The following is a 21,210-nucleotide window of genomic DNA, read 5'->3' as shown; positions in this document are numbered from 1 at the left end:
GGAGGACAAATATTAGTGCGTCTGGCCTTGAGGGCGGCCGCCGATCAGCTGAGTGAGTAGCTACGTCTGTGCCTTTACTCGCCATACAAGCTTAGATGTACAGTTATGGTGAACAAAGCATGTAAATACGTATATATAACGTCTGTATATAGTGAATAAATACAAAAACAGTATTGTGGGAGGTGAATGAGGGTGAGTGAGGTGGTGTTGAGGGAGGCAGTGAGTGCCAGTGAGGGTGGCAGTGAGTGGCTCGCTGGTGTTTGGTGGTCACTCCTCGTTGCTTTTTGACTCACAAGACCAACTTAGTAGTTTGTTATGGTGTACAAAATATGCAGATACTTATACATAACCTGTGTATATAGTGTAACACCAGCAAAACTATTTGTTTATTGTTTTATGAACATAATAATTGAATCACTAATATGCACACCATAATTTTGAATACAGAGATGGTTCACACATTTTATAATATACCACAATTCACTGTATGGAATAATATTACTGCAAAAAAACTAAGAAAAAATCAGAGACATTGAAATAATTAGGTAATAATATATTTGTGGCAACTGCTGTCTGACAGCTCGAGCGGAGTAGACCTCGTCTGGCAAAGGCTCTGCCAACGCCCCTTTTTCGTCACACTTCCCTACCCTATTGCGGCTAAAATATGCCACCTACGATTTTTTTGTTATTTTTTCTGTGATCAGAGAACAAAAATGAACACTTCTATAAGATGAAAGAATTTTTTGGATTTTTTTTTTTGTTGCGCCCGTGGGTGTGAATTCCATTTGGGCCCCTAGCAGTTTAAGGGTTAAGCAAAGTTAGTATTGACTGCCAGCTGCTGAAGCTTCACTGGTTGAAGGCATTTGGGTTGCCTGTGAGGCCTCACTTGTTGAAGGCGCTTGCATGCGCCTCACTTGTTGAAGGCGCTTGGCTTGCCTGTGACGCCTCACTTGTTAAATGCGCTTGCTTGCACCTCACTTGTTGAAGGCGCTTGGCTTGCCTGTGAAGCCTCACTTGTTGAAGGCATTTGGCTTGCCTGTGAAGCCTCACTTGTTGAAGGCATTTGGCTTGCCTGTGAAGCCTCACTTGTTGAAGGTGCTTGCTTGCCTCACTTGTTGAAGGCGCTTGGCTTGCCTGTGGCGCCTCACTTGTTGAAGGCGCTTGGCTCGCCTGTGGTGCCTCACTTGTTGAAGGCGCTTGGCTCGCCTGTGGCGCCTCACTTGTTGAAGGCACTTGGCTTCCCTGTGGCGCCTCACTTGTTGAATGCGCTTGGCTTGCCTGTGACGCCTCACTTGTTGATGGCGCTTGCTTGCGCCTCACTTGTTGAAGGCGCTTGGCTTGCCTGTGGCGCCTCACTTGTTGAACAACCCGTAACTTGTCTTTAATTGCTAGGACAACCTTCTTCCTCTTAACACCTCCAGAACGATTGATGCTGCTACCAGACATAGTCTTGGCCAAAAATGTTTAAAGTTACTATGAAAATAGAAAAGTTATTTAAAAAAATATTTCACTAATGGCGCAGCACTGTGACGCCGCACTGGTTGAGGTGTATAACAGTAACTTGTCTTTAATTGTTAGGACAACTTTCTTCCTCTTAACACCTCCACAACGATTGATGCTGCTACCAGACATAGTCTTGGCCAAAAGTGTTCAAAGTTACTATGAAAATAGAAAAGTTATTTAAAAAAATATTTCACTAATGGCGCAGCACTGTGGTATAACACGAGGGACGGGACCACACATGGGTTGACCAGTGTTGGACGGGTCCACTTGGGGCAGTTATAGTACGTTACGTAGGCCACCAGGAGGAAAAAAAACTCAATATTTTTTTAAGGAAACTTCAGCCTGTGCACATCACATTGCTTTTAGGAAACTTATTTATTTTGTTATTACATAATTACAAGTACTTATTTCATTTGTTTTTGGCTATGATTAATTTTTCTAAAATTAATGGTAATTCCTGTACCCAGGTGGTCCCTCCCGACGCTCCCTTCCCACCCTCACGACACCACCCACCCACCCCACCCCCTCCTCCACCATGCGTCTAGAGCCACAGGCAGACGAGATTAATACGGTACGACCGAATTTTCATCTGGCCAAACCCACTTTTATCCGGTTCCTGTAGCCATTTTGGCTGGATATTGAGAACTTTATCCGGTCACGATTTTGGCCGTATAAGGGCATTTTCCGGATGTTCGAATCTCGGATAAGCGCGGGGTTACAGTATTCGATTGTAAATGCCTTTTCGCTCAAGCGTTTAGCTTAGGAATATTTGATTGCACATACGACAACAGATCACTCATGTTGTAATTTTGTTCACGACGCAATTCTACATCGAACGAAGCAGCAGCAGATCGATTCGGTGATTAAATTTCCAATTGATTTAGAACTTTGTTCGCGAATTCTAAGCACAAATCTTCAATCATTATCAACGCTTTGTTGTAGATTTCCGCTGTGAAATCCAAGTTCATATCTGAATTTTCCTTCATATTCAACAGATAATATCTTCAACCATGTGCAATTTATATTTCTCCCATAACTCTGTTGGAGATGAAGGAGAGCAGGCGGTCAATATGATTGCAAACTGTATAAATTTGATTTGGATGTAACGTGTTGGACGCGTCATTAATGCATACATCCCAGTGTCGGTCGTTCTCCAATAAACTTCCAGCTTGACATGCATTACGGAATGTGACATGTGTTACGCCGTTGACATATCTCAGTGGCTGAAAAGACGTTGAACCGGGCACATTTACCAACAGCATGCGAAGAAAGAAGCCTTCATCTTGATTGGGATGCATGGTGTATAGTCTGCCTATCGTAGTTTATTTGAATATGCCAGGTTGTCCGTCGACTCGGTCTCCTCGTTTGCGTCGTTCAAATGATTTTCTACTGGCATTCCATGTGTAATACGTATGCACTTCCGAATACAGCAGTGTTTTCGCAAACTCGTCATTTTGACATAACGTGAAGAAAGCAGTTAACGTTGTAGCCGATGGATTCATAGCCGTTTGTTGTACATTTGCAGTTTTGAAATAAACGTGTTGTCCATTTTCTTGTTTTCAAAACAAAAACAAAAAATACTAAAGAAATATTTCAATTCAAACAGATCAATCGACACAGCTCAATTTCACCATCAATTGCACTGAAAACTAATAATAGTTAAAAATATGAAATGAAAAACAATGAAAAAAGAAAAAAATAAGCAACTGTATACCCACGAAATAAACGGTATGGTAAACAACACAGCTCAATTCCAATGCAACGTCACACAAAATAATTAAATCAAAATGAAAATAAATAAAAATCTATGAAAATTCAATTTATCAATGCAATCGGAAACATTGAAATGTCATCGTAACATATTTTGTATATCTTGTGTTGCTCTTGCATGCAACTGATGGCGCTGCTTTTCAAAAAACGCACGTTTTTACCTGTCACAGGTGCGGCACCTAAACAGTAGGTACATAAAAACACGCATGTATTCGAATGGAACATTGTGCTAAAATTTCAAAGCAATTAGCGTAGAACTTTCAGAGATTACAGCTTGTGTTGCTCTTACGTCCTACAGATGGCGCTGTTTTTCAAAAAAAGCATGTTTTTCCCTATCACAGTTGAGGCATGTATATAGTAGGTATGTAAAAACACTCGCCTATTCGAATGCAATGTTGTGTCAAAATTTCAAAGCAATCAATAAAGAGGTTTCGAAGATTTCCCTCATATGAAAAACACCCGAAAAACACTGCTTTTCAAAAAAAGCATGTTTTTTCCTGTCACAGATGTGACATCTATATAGTATGTATATAAAAACCCGCTCGGATGCGAAGGGAACGTTGTGTGAAAATTTCAAGGCAATCGGTGAAGAACTCTTGGAGATAAGCGATTTTGAACAAACGAACATTTCCATTTTTATTTATATAGATGTGTGTATATAGTGTAATAACACCACAAACAGTATACTGTACTTGAAGGAGAAATGTTAGTGTGTCTGGCATTGAACCACTGAGAGAGGGAGGGGAACATCAGTTGTGTGGTGCCACTTGTTACTGTCTGCCATCACCAAACAAGCTTAGTGGCTCGCTATGGTAACACCCTTGGGAAAGAGTGATCATGTCATGTTAGACATTAAATATGCCTTAAGATATCACCTAGAAGAAAATGGGGACATTGAAAAAGTCGATAAACTTGATTTCAAGAGAGGACACTATGGAGAACTTAAAAAAAAATGTTAATGAGTGTAATTGGACAGACTTGTTGCTAGCCAGGTTAAGTAAATGAGACGTATGCCAAATTTTGCAAAATATAGGATGAAGGCACACAAACATTCATACCTAAACAGAGATGCAGGGGCCAGAAAACAGGATTGGTTCAACAGAAATTGCGAGAGGGCCAAAGACCAAAAGACATAAAAATGGAATCAATATAGGAAGAGGCCTAACCCTCAAATATACCAGTGAAACAAAGGTACAAGAAACAATTACACAGCAACTACAAGGAGAGAAGCAGAAAGAAATTTTGAAAAAGGGATAGAGGACAAATGAAAAACATAACTAGGCCTATTCTACAAATTCATAAAAAACAAATTGCAGGTAAAGGATAATATCCAGAGGTTGAAAATGGGAAACAGATTCACGGAAAATGATAAGGAAATGTGTGAAACATTAAACGAAAAGTTCCAAAGTGTGTTTATACAAAATGAAATCTTCAGAGAACCAGACATAAATAAGACTTCCAGAGAACAACATAGAGCATAAAGAGTTGTCTAGAGACCAAGTGTAAAATATTCTCAAGGAGCTAAGTAAGAACAAAGCAGTTGGCCCAGATGGAGTTTCACCATGGGGTTCTGAGAGAATGTGCATCTGAGCTCAACATTCCACTTCACCTGATTTTCAGGCATCCCTGTGTACAGGAGTCGTAGCAGATGCGTGGAAAAAGGCCAACATAGTTCCAATCTACAAAAGTGGCGGCAGGGAACACCCCCTCAATTATAAACCCGTATCGTTGACAAGTGTAATAGTCAAAACACCTGGAGACAAACGATATAAAATCAGACCGTCAGTATGGTTTTCAGTCTGGAAGATCCTGTGTAACAAATTTACTCAGTTTCTATGATCGAGCCACAGAGATTTTACAGGAAAGAGATGGTTGAGTTGACTGCATCTATCTGGACCTAAAAAAAGGCTTTCGGCATAGTTCCACATAAGAAGTTGTTCTGGAAACTGGAACACATTGGAGGGGTGACAGGTAAGCTGCTAACATGGATGAAAAAAAATTTGATAGAAAAATGAGGGCAGTAATAAGAAGAAGTGCATCGGACTGGAGAAATGTCACAAGCGGAGTACCACAGGGTTCAGTTCATGCACCGGTAATGTTCATTGTCTACATTAACGCTCTACCAGATGGAATACAGAATTATATGAACATGTTTGCTGATGATGCTAAGATAATAGGGAAGAAAAGTAACTTAGACGAGTGTCATATCCTTCATGAAGACCTGGACAGAATAAGTATATGGAGCACCGCTTGGCAAATGGAATTTAATGTAAATAAATGACATGTTATGGAATGTGGAATAGGAGAACATAGACCCCCCCCCCCCACACAACTTATAAATTATGTGAGAAATCTTTAAAGAAGTCTGATAAAGAAAGAAATCCAGGGGTACTTCTAGATACAAACTATCACCTGAGGATCACATTAAGAATATTGTGCGAGGGGCCTATGCTACACTTTCTAACTTCAGAATTGCTTTTAAATACATAGATGGTGAAATATTAAAGAAATTGTTCACAACTTGTTAGACCAAAGCTGGAATATACAGCGATTGTATGGTGCCCATATCTTAAGAAGCACATCAACAAACTGGAAAACATGCAAAGACATGGCACTAAGTGGCTCCCAGAACTGAAGGACAAGAACTATGATGAGAGGGTTAGAGGCATTAAATATGCCAAAACTAGAGGACAGAAGGAGAAGAGGTGATATGATCACTACGTACAAAATAATAACAGGAATTGATAAAATTGATAGGGAAGATTTCCCGAGACCTGGAACCTCAATAACAAGAGGTCATAGATTTAAACTAACTGAACACAGATGCCGAAGAAATATAAGAAAATTTACTTTTGCAAACTTAGTGGTAGACGGTTGGAACAAGTTAGGCAAAATGGTGGTGGAGATCAGGACCGTCAGTAGTTTCAAAGCGTTATATGACAAAGAGTGCTGGGAAGAGGGGACACCACGAGCATAGCTCTTATCCTTTAACTACACTAAGGCAATTATACTTAGATAATTACAAATGTAGATACTTATATATAACATATATATATTGTGTAATAACAGCAAAAGGAGTGTTGGGAGAAGCCATTTTGGTGAGGGAGGTGGCGTCATCTTCCTGACTTGTCATGCTGTGTAAGGGTGGCCACTATGCTCTTTGTGCACTATGCCAGCTTAGATGAACGCGTGAGGAGTTTTTGAGTGAGTGAGTGACGAGTGGCTGGTATGTGGTGGCCACTTCTCGTGGCTTTTTGACTCACCATATCAACTTTGTGGTTCATTACGGTGAACAAAACATGCAGATACTTATATATAACCTGTGTGTATATAGTGTAATAACTGCAAAAGTATTTGTTCATTGTTTTATGAACATAATAATTGAATCAATAATATGCACACCATAATTTTGAATGCAGCAATGATTCACACATTTTATTATATAAATATATCACACTACACACTATTGAATAATATTACTGCAAAAAAACTAAGAAAAAATCAGAGACATTGAAATAATTAGGTAATATCATCTTTGTGGCAACTTCCACCTGACAGCTGGGGCGAAGCAGACCGCCTCCGACACTTGCTTTGTCAACACCTCTTTTTTTGCCAGACTTTCCCCCCACCCTACTGCGGCCAAAATATGCCACTTACAATTTTTTTTATTATTTTTCCCGTGCTCAGGTAACACAAATGAACACTTTTTTAAGACAAAATAATTTTGTTATTTTTGTTGTTGTGCCTGTGGGTGTTGTAAGCCAAATAGCCCAAAGCAGCTTAGGGGTTAAAGAATGCATGGAATAAAATTCTGAGTCCAGTACCTGGTTAGAATGAAGATGACTGTGCTTTTGAGGGCTTTGATAATGCAATTTTTGAGACATTCATAGATGCAAGTGAGGAAGATTTACAACTTTCTGATGAGAATGAGTGGTTAGATAATGATACTGATGATCCAGGTTATAGTGAATTAACTGATGATTAGATTATCCAGTCTGTTACTGGTAATAATGATGAGGATGTGGAAGAGAAAGATGATAGTGCATTACCTATTCCATATGCTGCATCATTGCAAAAGGTTAATGATCTGCTCGATTTGGTTGCTGTAACTGATAATGAAGAGCTGACAGATTATTACCTGCACCTAAAGGACATGAAAGATATTATAATGAAGCTCACAACAAAGAAACAAACTAAGATTCCAAAGTTTTTGGTACGATTTCACAGTAGGCCTACAGGACCAGCACCCAGCACTAGCAAGGACTCACGATCCGAGGATGCCCAGGCAACTGGACCAGCACTCAGCACTAGCAAGGACTCACCTTCTGAGGATGTCCAGGCAACTGGACCAGCACCCAGCACTAGCAAGGACTCACGATCCGAGGATGCCCAGGCAACTGGACCAGCACCCAGCACTAGCAAGGACTCACCTTCTGAGGATGTCCAGGCAACTGGACCAGCACCCAGCACTAGCAAGGACACCTTCTGAGGATGCCCAGGCAACTGGACCAGCACCCAGCACTAGCAAGGACTCACCTTCTGAGGATGCCCAGGCAACTGGAGCAGCACCCAGCACTAGCAAGGACTCACCTTCCAAGGATGCCCAGGCAACTGGACCAGCACCCAGCACTAGACATAACTTACCTGGGAGTGCCAATTGAGCTGTACAGCACAGTTCTAATGACATTAAATGCACAAAGTATAGTTTAAGTAATATACGTGTACTGCAGTAGTGTGATTCTTGTGGTCCGTACTTTATGTACAGACTGTAGTGTATAATGTATATTTGTTAGAAAAGTTACTGTTCTTTAAACACTTATATTCATATCATATGTGTGGCACTCAGGATATTGAGGCTAACAAAGTTTGCACTACACAACTCAACTGGTAAGGACACACCTTACCAGCACTCATTGCAATACAAATTCTTTGTTATTTAAATTTTTCATAAGGCAAATGTGTACTGGCATATGTATTAATGTGATTGTATTTTTTGGGGGGAAGGGGGTTGCTGGAGCTGGACGGATGGAATGAATTCCACACTGGAACGAATTGGCCATGCCTCATATAGTTCAAGTGAGGACACTGTATTACTCATTTAATTTCTACATTTACTGTCTACATTTAATGTCATCTAATTTCATGCATTTCTTTGATAAAGTGTTTACTCGTGTCCTTTATGATCTTGGTTATTTGTAAGTGTTTGTCCCATTAACCTTAAATTATAGTATGTTACTCTACGTTCTGATATGTTCCAAAAAAATGTTATGAGGAGCAGTTCACTTACTTTTCTGAATTAGACCTTGTATTTCCATCCTGTAATTAATGTAAATAAACTACTGTACTGTTGCTAGAACTACTGACTCCATAATGTAATAGTCTATGCTTGTCATCTGTAAGTATCACCTTTGCATTAATTTTTAATTTTCCTTGAACACTCATTTTGTTAACTTACTTCTCTAATAGTATTAAGTGTTTTACCCCGTCACAACATTAATTAAAAAATTTCTATATTATTAATTTTGCCCGAAAGGCTTTGCATAATAGTGGCTTCATTAGTATGTGTAACTCCTGTCCCTTCAATTGAACAATACTCTTATGTTCTTAGTACACACAATCTTTTGAATAAATAATAATATTATTATTATTATTTACACAGAAAATCACACTAACATGATATATGTACACTACATCAATGAGAAAATTCACTCGAGCAGTGAGGCAATGCGAACCTGCAATGTTTGCGTTACCTCACAGCCTCAGTGGAATGTTCATTGATGTATATCACCTTAGTGTGATTTTCTGTGTATCTGAAGTTGGGCATAGGGTTTTCAACTACAATACTTTACCCCTTTACCCGAGTGCTTAGGGGTCTTACGTAAAACTTGGACTGGCTTCAGGACTTCCTGTGATTTCAGGATATCACAGACTTCCTGTGATATCAGTAGAAATCTGATTGTAAGACTTAGGAAGTCAGTGGTGGTACAGTGGTAGAGTATGCAGCTGGCAATGCCTTGGTCATGGGTTTGCAACACCATACAGTCCCAGTAGATTTTCTCATTATTATTATTATTATTATAATAACAATTATCATTATTCGATAGGACAATGTCCACACCCCTAACAATGCCAGGCATATAATTTACCCCAACAATTCCATTGGCCTACGTCCACACCCCAACAATTCCATAGGCCTATTTCCACACCTCAACAATTACATGTTGAGTTGTAAGACAATGGTGGAGCAGAAAGTACTCAAGTACTTACGGAGGACGATGAGAGTGCGAGGGACAAGGTGGTCAGGTGGAGCCAGTGACGCATTCCTTCAACAGTTTTGTCTCTCCCTCGTGGTATATCCTCAATGTCTTCAGTGGTGTGGCCTCACCACACACTTACACTGCCATAAGTGTCCTGAGAGTACTGTGGGAGGGACAATTTGGCGGGTATTGTGGACACAGGTCTTTAAGACATGCGAACTTCACGAGTCGTGGAGACGTCGCATAGCAACCTTTGTTGTGATGACGTCACTCGCTCGCTCGCTTACCCGCCACGGTGCTCTTCCCAGTTTCTTTGGTTACTGATTTGTTTTTCGACATATAATTTAGCTGAAATTACCTAAAAGCTATTAATACTAGTGACTTTGACGAGGACAGGAAGCTGGCGGCTTCTCAAAAGTCCTTCCCGTTTGCCCGAATGATCTTTTCTATCTATTTTAAAACCCAGTAGAGTTTTGGCGTTTACCTTATCTACTCCTTGGCTGGTAGGCTGTTCCACGGGTTTACAACCATACGGGTGAAAAAGCCTCTCCTGTTTTCTGTCCTACATTGTGGCTTGTTGAGCTTGAACCCGTTGCTCCTCGTTCGTGTTACATCTGACCTTGTGAAGAAAGTGTCCGGATCAACATCGTCCAAATTAGTTAGTATTTTAAGTGTTTCGATGAGCTCCGCCCTGTCTGTCATGCCTGATTTGCAGTGTTTGGCCAGTGGCCCTCAACCCTTCCTGATACGAGAGATGACTAAGCTCTGGTATGATTTTTGTTGCCCGGTGTTGCATCTTCTCCAGAGCAGCTATGTCTTTCTGAAGATAAGGTCTCAATGCCTGCATGCAATAATCCAGGTGGGGGCGCACGTACCAGAGACTTATACAATTGAAGGACTACTTTAGTTTACTTGAAGGTAAAGGCACGCTTAATTATTCCCAAGATTTGGTTCGCTTTTTTTACTGCCGCTCCCACTTGTTGTGCAACTTTTAGTGAATGATGGATTCTGATTCCAATGTCGCATTCTTCATCTATCTGTTGTAAGGTAGTGTGGGCAATTTGGTAGTTGTGACGTGGAATGTTATGCCCTACAGGCAAGGTCTTGCATTTATCGACATTAAAGAGCATTTGCCAGTCATCTGACCATTGGTGGAGTTCATGTAGATCTCTTTGTAAGGTCTCAATATCACTTTCACTTCCTTCTTTATCATAGATCTTAGTGTCATCTGCAAATGTGTCATCTGCCCAACATTCCATCTCCTAGGATGAACAGGACCAGCAAAAGCTGCTTGACTATGTTATTGTGTCGTCCCAAAATATTCCTGTGGAACGTGAAGGTGAAAAGTGTATTGAAATAGTTCATGCTCTCATAAAAGACGAATTGCGTGTCACTAAATAAAACCGACATTGTTGCCTACAGAGCAGGCAAAAAGAATCCATTATGTCTAAACCAGCGAAAAATTCTCTTCAAGCTAGCTTCCCAGTCCATAAAATCAATAAAAAGTCCATAAAAAGTTTTGTTTACCATAGTGAACAACTTAGCTGGTATTTATTTTATTTTATTTATGCATATACAAGAATGTACATAAGGAATGTGAGGATACAAATATGGTAATTACAGTCTTGTAAAGCCACTAGCACGCGCAGCGTTTCGGGCAGGTCCTTAATCTAAGAAAATTTTAAGGAGGTAAATACTTGCAAAATTATAGACAAAAAATGATAACAGATTACATGAAATGAAAAAAAGATGAGAGAAAATTGTAGGTACAGTATATTAAAGCACATAGGTAGCTAACATTGATTGCAATGACAGCTTGAATGGTAGTTGACAAAAAAATTGGTAGGCATAATACAGCAGAAACAATATAAGATTGGTTGCAATGACAGCTTGAATGGTAGTTGACAAAAATTGGTAGTCACAATACAGCATATGGCTAGCACATAAAAGAAGACAGCAATGAACACAATGATAAGGTTGTTTGAAATTACATAAAAATTAGGAGATTGGGTAACACTAGGTACAGAGCAAATTTAAAGCTCAGTGTAGGAAACTAAGAAGATGAAGTTAGGTACTTTTTGGCTTTGCTTTTAAATAAGGCAAAAGTTTTACAGTTTTTCAATTCACTAGGGAGTGAGTTCCATAAACTAGGTCCCTTAATTTGCATAGAGTGTTTACACAGATTAAGTTTGACCCTGGGGATATCAAAGAGATATTTATTTCTGGTGTGGTGATAATGGGTCCTATTACATCTGTCCAGGGAGAGTTTCAGAGCATGTTTGCATTTAAGAACAGGGTTTTGTAAATGTAGTTGACACAAGAGAATGTGTGGAGGGAGTTAATATTTAGCAAGTTTAGGGATTTAAACAAGGGAGCTGAGTGTTGTCTGAAAGCCGAGTTAGTTATCATTCTGATAGCAGATTTTTGCTGTGTGATGATGGGCTTAAGGTGGTTTGCAGTGGTAGACCCCCATGCACAGATACCATAATTAAGATAGGGGTAAATTAGTGCATAATATAGTGAGAGGAGAGCAGAGTTAGGAACATAATATCTGATTTTGGAGAGTATACCAACTGTCTTAGAGACTTTCTTAGTTATGTGTTGAATGTGGGTGCTGAAGTTGAGTCTCTTGTCTAGGAATAGGCCAAGAAACTTGCCATCATCTTTATTACTGATGTTAATGTTGTCTATCTGTAGCTGAATTGCATTTGATGATTTGCTTCCAAATAAGATGTAGTAAGTCTTTTCGATGTTTAATGTTAGTTTGTTCGTTGACATCCATAAGTGGACTTTTTTTAATTCATTATTCACAACATTATTTAGTGTATGTGGGTTGAGGTTTGAATAGATAAGAGTAGTATCGTCAGCAAACAGTATAGGTTTGAGAATATTAGAGACATTAGGCAGATCGTTTATATATATATAAGAAATAGAAGAGGTCCTAAGATGCTGCCCTGTGGCACTCCAACGGTAATTGGTAGAGTGGACGAAGTTGTATCATTGATGGTTACATATTGGTGTCTGTCACTAAGATAGGATCGGATGTAGTCAAGGGCAAGGCCTCGGATTCCATAATGCTGGAGTTTAAGTAAGAGGTAGTTGTGATTAACAGTATCAAAGGCTTTTCTTAGGTCAATGAAGAGTCCAATCGGAAACTCATTTTTGTCAAGGGCTGAGTAGATAACGTCAAGGAGACTAATGATTGCATCGTTGGTGCTCTTTTGGGACCGGAAGCCAAACTGGCAGGGGCTGAGTATGTCGAATTTTACGAGGTAGGAATAGAGCTGTTTGTAAATCATTTTTTCAAATATCTTTGATAGAATGGGTAGATTTGATATTGGTCTATTATTGTTTATGTCTGCCGGATTGCCTCCTTTATGGACTGGCGTTACTCTTGCTTTTTTGAGGATATCAGGGAAGGTGTGACACTAGATTTGTTGAACAGTAGTGCTATGGGTGGGGCAAGGGCATGGGAGGCTCTCTTGTACACAATGGAGGGAATTTCACTGGTGTTCCCTGCCTTGGTTTTTAGAGAGTGTATGATGGACACAACATCTGCCGGGCTGATTGGTGAAAGAAGATGAGAGTTTGGATAGCTGCCTGAGAGATATGTGTTAATATGTGTCTGAGTCAGTGGGATTTTACTGGCAAGATTAGCACCAACCGATGAAAAGAAACTATTAAATTCATTTGCCATTTCTAAATCAGTTGACGGTATATCCCCATCCTTGTAGAGTTTTATTTGGTTATGTGAGTGTTGTTTAGTTCCTAGGATACTAGAGATAGTTTTCCAAGTGTTTTTCATGTTGCCTTTTGCTTCATTGAATCTATTCACATAATATGCAAGTTTTGCCTTTCTTATGATACTGGTAAGCATTGATGAGTACCTTTTAGCTACTTCCTTTGAAACTAGGCCAATCCTAACTTTCTTTTCATATTCATGTTTCTTGTTGATTGAGTTGGGAATGCCACTTGTGAGCCATGGATTGTTTAATCTTTTGTCAGTTACTTGCTTGGTAAGAAGGGGACAATGAAGGTTGTAGAGGCTTAGAGTTTTGGAGAGGAAGAGGTTAGCTAATGAATTTATATCATGGGTATTATTGAATTCAGAATCCCAGTTAATATTGTGAAGTGCCTCTGTAAGATTGTCTAAAGCTGATTCACTGTGTAGCCTAAATGAAAGTTTCTTGCTTTTTGGTGGTGTTATGTCCATGTTCGCTATGAGAAAGGTAGGATAGTGGTCAGTTGTTCTGTCGTAGATTATACCAGATACAAGGGGAGCTGTTATGTTTGTCCATATGTGGTCCAAGATAGTGGCTGATGTTTGAGTGACTCGGGTAGGTTTGGTGATAGTGGGGATTAGCATACAGGAGTTCATGCTGTTAAGGAAATAGTCAACTTGAGAGCAATTTTGTTGACCCAGGTCAATATTAAAGTCTCCTCCCAGAATGATGTGGTTTTTGTTGAGATTGTTGTTTATAATAAGATTCCTTAGGTTGTCTGAGAAAGAAGCTATGTTAGTATTGGGAAATCTATAGATGGCTCCAATAGTCAAAGAAGATTTAAGGGATTTAATTGTAAACTGAGCAAAAGTATATTCACAGTAGTCATCTCTGTCACTAATAACACTGTTGCAGATAAATGTATCTCTGTAATATATAGCTGTGCCACCACCTTTTTTATTAGGCCTACAGTTATGAATGGCTTTATAACCAGCTAAGTTGTAGAGTTGGGTATAGTCTTTATTTAGCCAAGTTTCTGTTAAAATAATGAACGATAGGTTAGTACCTAGTGCTGTGAGTAGTGCATTTAAATCGTCAAAATGTTTACCAAGTGATCTAACATTTTGGTTATAAACTGATAGATAGGTGCTATTTTGGAGTTTGTTTTTAGCATGGTGTGCTGTGAAATACTTGCAATAATGATGATCAATGTGCTGGTTGGTATAGATATGAGACAGAAGATTTTGATCAGGATCAATATCAGTGTGCATAGAGATGCAGAGGGATCACGATACAAGATACACGATAAAGCAAAACACAAGAATAAGAGCAGATACAATAGTGAGTCCAGACAGTAAAAGGTGGTCACACAGAGTCGGCAGACAACGCTACCCCCCTCCCCACCAAGATTACTCCTCCCACTACAGTGCTAATTATCACAACAATCCTGCTATTATCAGAATCCTGGTCATTTTTATCAGTCAGGGGTCTTCTGTAATAATAATATTGCTAAATAATAGCATGAACATGTATATTATGGCAATTTTAGCTGATGCTGTGGTCACAAGCTGAACAGCAGTGCTGTGAGCTCATGCTGCGTGCGTCAGGCTTGGTGGCTCACTCAATACTGAGGCCCCTCACACCCGGGAATTTGGCCCACGATTTTGTTTGAAAACAGTGTGTTTACAAGAGCCCTGATGAAGGTGTGGTGAACCCTGTGTATCTGCGGGTCGTTTTAAATCTTGCGTAGTACTCCAATACATCATATGATGGGATGCACAATTTATACCAAGTCACTCAACCCATCATATGATGTGTTGTGCAACTTAAGGGTTAAAGGTTAGAGTTTATGAAAGTTAGCATAAAAATCACGAATATCTCATTGAAGAAAAGACAGACAAAAATAGAGAACAGAAGCAGAGATAACAAGGGAGAAACAAAGACAAAGAACAACACAGTAGACTAAGTAAGACCAGGATCAGTGAAATTGGGGTTACGGGGTCTAGGCAAAGCAAGCAAGACAATGGAGTCAAGGGAGCAGGAGGATGAATCATGTCAGCAATTACTCCAGCTTTAAATAGGGTTGTTTGCAACAATATTCCACTCTAAGAGACTATAATACGTTTAATAACTACATACCTCATATTTCTTTAGTCTTTCCTTTAGACTATGTACGAGTCTCTGGTGTTCCTCTTCTGTCTCCTGCAAAAGAGTTCTTAATCTTTGATCAGTGAATTGGGGTTATGGGGTATAGGCAAAGCATGCAGAGACAATGGAGTCAAGGAAGCAGGAGGATGGATCGGGTCAACAAATAATGGATCAAGTCAGCAAGCTTTGAATAGGGCTGTTAGGTTGCAATAATATTCCACTCTAGAGACTACAATATGTTTATTAACTACATACCTCATTTTGTTAATTTTTTCTTGAGATCTTCGACCTCGGCTTCATATTCTCTATTCTTAGCTTCATATTCTCTATTCATATAAATAAGAATAGAGATCTCTTCTCTACCCCACACCTTCCCTTCAATTGTTATTGAAGGTGAAGGTGTGAAGGAGTGTACATGTTCCTGATTCGAGGAACCAGTATCTGAAATATCTCCGGTGGTCCTATGGAGAGAGCAAAAGGCCATTAGTGAAACAGATGAATCCGAAATATTTTCTCTTATGCAAAATCTAGATTAAAAAAGTGTTGAATGTAATGAAATGCCAGTTTCTGGATGAGCCCCAGAGGCTCCCTGAAACTCGTACACTGATTAATGCCATATTTCTCTGTGCCATTAGTCGCAAAGTTCTATTGGTCTACAGAGGGCTACAAGCCAGAACCAGGTCTCGGAGGCAAAAGGAGTGATGGCCTTTGAACACTTCAATGTAAAGTTATTTATACTTGCCACCAACTGGGGAAGGAACCCAGAAAGAGGCAAACCAAAAGACTGCATGGTTAAAACTAAAGACCACAGCCTGAAAATTGCCAAAATGAACCAGCGTTGAATGTAATGAAATGCCATTTTCTGGGCAAGTCCCGGAGGCTCCTCGTAGCTTACTCGACTGATATGTTTCTAGACCATTTTCATTGAAGTTCTTGTGTACCAGGGACCACGAGCAAGAACCGAGCCCCCTCAGAGGCGCACGAGGAGCAATGGCATATAGAAACCCCCATGTGGTTAGAGGCATTCCATGTGTGCCAATGACCGGGTTAGGCACCCAGATCTTATCTCTAGACACCTCTGTGCTCTATGTTCTCTGGAATTCTCTTTGTGTCTGGTTCTCTGAAGATTTTATTTTGTACACACTTTGGAACTTTTTGTTTAATGTTTTCCACATTTCCTTTTCATTTTCCGTTAATCTATTCCCCATTTTCAACCTCTAAATATTATCTTTAACCTGCAATTTGTTTTTTATAAATTTATAGAATAGACCTGGTTCTGTTTTAAATTTGTCCACGATCCCTTTTTCAAAAATTTTCTGCCCCTCTCCTCACTGCCGTGTAGTTGTTTCTCGCATCTTTGTATCGCTGGTATGTTTGGGGGTTTGGCCTCTTCCTATATCGATTCCATTTTTGTGTCTTTTGGTCTCTGGCCCTTTCACAATTTCTGTTGAACCAATCTTTTTTCCTAGTTCTGCATCTGTTTTGGTATAGATTGTTTTTGTGCCTTTATCATATATTTCACAAAATATGACATGCATCTCATTTACTTGATGTCTTAACAGCAAGTCTTTCCAGTTAAATTCCTTAAAGAAATGTCCAAAATCCCCCATAATGATCTCCTGAAATCAGGTTTTTCAACTGCTTCAACCTCCTTTTCTTCCGGATTATAACATTGCATACTTTATTCTTAAAAAGACATGGTCACTTTTCCCCAAGGGAGGTACTGAATGTCAAATCATCTCTTTCCTGGTATCAAATCCAGCATAGAGGGAACATCCCCTTCCCTCATCCTTGTAGCTTGTTTAACATGTTGATACATTAAAGTTTCCATGATGAGGTTCATGAATCTACAAGTCCAAAAATCCTGTTCTAGCTTCATATGCCTCCCAGTCTATGGATTTCAAGTTGTCTACCAACAGTCATGATATCTATCAGCTCTCGCTATAATCTCATTGTTATAAGCCTCTCTTATTATCCAGCTCCTTTGACCATGTGTTGCATGGCGGTGAACTATATGCATTTATGATAGTTTATTATCCTGATTACAGATCTCTAGTGCTATTATGTCAACTTCTCATGGACTGGCAATCATTATTTCATTTACCTTCAGGAGTTCTTTCACCAGCACAGCTATGCCACCGCCTTAATTTTTCTGTCCCATCTCCAAACAGACTAGCCAGTTGGGAATATGACTATTTACAATATTATCTTCAAGTTTTATCTCCATGAGTGCAACAATGTCTGGTGTTTGCAGCTGTATTACATCACATAACTAGTATCTATGATCTCAATTGTGAAGAGGGAAAGCCTTCCCCTCCACACAATTGAGATTGTGTGGAAGGGAAGAAGAGTGCGGGGTCGACACCCCCGGGTGGTAGGTTCCCGACACTTGACGGACAGCAGCAGGTTGAACAGAAACCCGCCATCTGGCCCCATGGTGCACTTGGTGGTTGGCAGATGGAGTATTTTGTAGCTAGCTGCTACGAACATAATGTCCAGATGTCTCTGCACAAGGATTAGAGCCAGCAGCTGTACCTGGCAACCTCCGTCCCAGACGGACAGAGCTGGGCACCCGGACGGTAAACAGCTGGTCGTTTGACAGTCAAGGTGCCAGGCTTAAACACCACACCTGCCACAGTTTATGCTTTTTCACTTACTGGGTGCAGTTCCTTTATTTGTTTAAAAAACGCCTCAGATTTATGAGTCACCACACATGGCATAAAAATAGTCTCTGCTTGTGCAGTACCTGGTCGTGACTTACCCAGCATTGACACTTCCAGCATCTACATAGAAAAGGGTTGTATAGGGCTATGTTTCAGTACCAGCCTAAAGCTGCTCTAGAGTAAATTCTGTCAGGTATAGTTGTGGCACCTTTCCATGTGACAGCTATGAGACCACTTGTCAGACGTTCAGGGTTTACAACATTTTCAAGAAGATATACAGGCTTAATGTAGCTATTCACATTGAATATAACGATGGTTACTTTTGGAGACTAGGTACTTCATTTCACCAGCATACCCTGTATAGCTACACATTTACAAAAGCACTGTCGTTTGTAACGAAAACAGTCACTTTCATCCGTTATGTAATTTAGTGACCTTGTCAGTGTGTTTACCAAACCACACTAGAAAATGAAGGCACTGTCAATAGGTCAATAATCATGCACAATACTTTTGTTATTGTGTGGGGTATGCGAAGCTCACATTCAGACGAGTGTAATGTCGTGATATCTCTCTACCACGCATACACCGTCTGGCGTCTCTCCACCTATACCTGTGTCAGGTATTGAGAAGCTGAGAAATGTGGTTGGCCACTGATCAACACATTAAACACAAGATCTTTTACTTACAGGTAGGCTACCTTCCTTATTCACTCTTGCACATTCAAGCAGATCTTTTAGGTGGCCTGGCAGCTGGTTTCGCTCGTTACGACGCGAGACCACTGACAACAAGCTTTCCGAACACCGTACTTGGACACGGTAGGGTACTCGCAGGATGGCATGCTGTATGCACTGGCGGTGAGCAAGGTGATGACGGGCGGTGATGTCACGTAGTACAGTGAGGCAGGGCGTGTGACAGCTTGGAGGCTGCTACACGCTGTAGACTGAGTGGGGACAGCGGCGACTAAGTTATTACACCTGCAGGTACCTGTGTACAAGTTCACAAAGTACTTAAGCAGCAGCACTTCCTTAGGTCACTAGGTCACTCACAGTACAGTATCTCAATTTGTCCCCAGGGGTTACCCCCATACCAGTCTCTTGGTCTGGTGATTCAGAGACCATCACTAGTTTTCTAAACATTCATTGTCGCAATTCCGGGCGAGCGCTGGTATATTGAGCAGAAAGTTTAACTGACGGTGAGGAATGAATGGTGTTCTGTCTATTGGCCGATAGACAATGACAACCACCATGTACAGACTTCCTCACGAGAACGCTCTTTAATACTTCCTCGGGGCACAAACACCAGGTCTGCCAATTGACCAATGGCATTGCAGCAAAGGTGCTGGAACCAATAAGACTGTTACACGATAGGTAGGAGAATGACGTCATGACCACGTTACGACTACGTCACTTATTAAGATTGACCCTCAGAGGTCAGCTTATCTCTTGCCTCACTAGCACCTCCCTCTCATGGCCGACACCTTCACTGTGTACTCCCTAACTGGCATGAATGTTTAATTCCTCTATATCTACCTTTTACCTGGACATACGGCAGCCTCCGTATGATACCAGAATTCCTGATTATGTGGGCATCCTAATGACACCCAACAGTTTCCATCCAGGGCTAACAGATAGGGCCCTGTGCATGACTCGGTGCATGGTGCACTGCAATGAGCCATTCAAGTTAGTTGAGGAAGATATCTTGAGACCACACACTCACAGGAGGACTCCCCTTGCAGGCTAGCAACAAGACCACTTCTAATTTACCAGTGCAGGTGATAACCAAGTTCCAGACACCTGGTGTGTGTGTGTCCCCGATTGGACATTAATCTTCGTAACTGCAGTAAATGCAATTACACCATCGACGAGCGAAAATGCCAGGGAGGATGTTAGAGACCCTTGTGTAGGGAGAAATAAGTGTTAAATGTTGAAAAACCAGTCTGGAACCGACCCCTTTCAGATGTACAGAGCACCATCTCAACAGGAAAATAATCTAAAAACCAATGTAAACAAAGGGGATAAAATGGTTAAAAAAAGCAAATTCAATGCAAGAAAAGAGTGTTAAATGTAAGTAAGTAAGTAAGTAATTATCAAAAGAAGGCACCAAACCGGGAAGGCTATGTAGCACCATCAAGTACGCAAAATAATCAGAGGGCGCTAAATATCACCAAGGATGCCAATACGAGAACAAAAACGCATAAGGCGAACGATATCAAAAGTATCCGAGTCACCAAGAATTCTATCGAGGGACAGGTGACCGCGAGGGGCGGTCGGAAAGCAAGACACACGCTCGTCCTGGAAGTCAGGACATTCAAGAAGGACATGCACGACCGTAAGAGGGACGATGCAACTAGGACAATAAGGAGCAGGGCGGCGCTCCATCAAGTGACCATGGGTTAAGCGAGTATGGCCAATACGCAACCTCGCCAGAGCTGTTTCCCACCGCCGGTTACGGTGGAAGGAGGACGGCCACGAGGAAACACAACATTTAAGAGTACGTAGCTTGTTACCAGTAACAGACAACCAAGAAGCCTGCCAACGGGTAAGGACTGAGGAATGGATAACCGGGTAAAAGTCGGAATATGGAATGCCTTTGCGAGAGATGGGACAAGAGCGGACAGCTTCCTTGGCAGCAGCATCCGCACGCTCATTTAAAGACACACCAATATGGCTGGGAACCCAACAAAACTCAACCAACTTAAATTTACTGTGAACGAGAAACAGCCAATGCTGGATCTCAACAACTACCGGATGAACCGGATTAAAGGACCCGAGAGCCATGAGGGCACTACGAGAGTCAACAACAACCACAAAGGAAGACTGACAACGAGAAAGCAGGAGACGAAGAGCATAGAGAATAGCATAAAGTTCCGCTGTAAAGATGCTAGTCTCCGGAGGCAAGCGACACATATAAGTGCGATCAGGAAAAACAACAGAGTAGCCAACACCGTCCGCTGACTTAGACCCATCGGTGAAGACAGAAACGGAGCGGGAGTGAGAAGAAAAGTGCTCGAGGAAAAGGCGTTTGAGAACCGTAGGAGGGGTAAAAGCTTTAGTGATACGGGTCAAGGATGTACAAAACCGCGGAAGAGGGACCCTCCACGGGGGCAAAGAAGGAACAACACGAGGAGAAACATCAGAAATACGAACG

The 21,210-nt window shown here is 40.8% G+C and overlaps 1 protein-coding gene across 1 annotated transcript in view; it reads right to left on the bottom strand.

Moving 5' to 3' along the window:
* Positions 1 to 9,770, bottom strand: part of LOC123750084 (tripartite motif-containing protein 5-like) — a 48,573-nt gene extending 38,803 nt beyond the window's left edge. The window contains exon 1 of the mRNA XM_069337397.1: positions 9,541 to 9,770. The gene's annotated coding sequence lies outside the window, so the exon portion shown is untranslated. The remainder of the gene's footprint in view (positions 1 to 9,540) is intronic.
* Between the last annotated feature and the right edge of the window lie 11,440 nt (positions 9,771 to 21,210).

Source organism: Procambarus clarkii, chromosome 37 (genome assembly GCF_040958095.1).
Source record: "Procambarus clarkii isolate CNS0578487 chromosome 37, FALCON_Pclarkii_2.0, whole genome shotgun sequence".
In the NCBI taxonomy this organism is placed as follows: Eukaryota; Metazoa; Arthropoda; class Malacostraca; order Decapoda; family Cambaridae; genus Procambarus; species Procambarus clarkii.
This window is presented reverse-complemented; position numbering and strand designations above follow the sequence as displayed.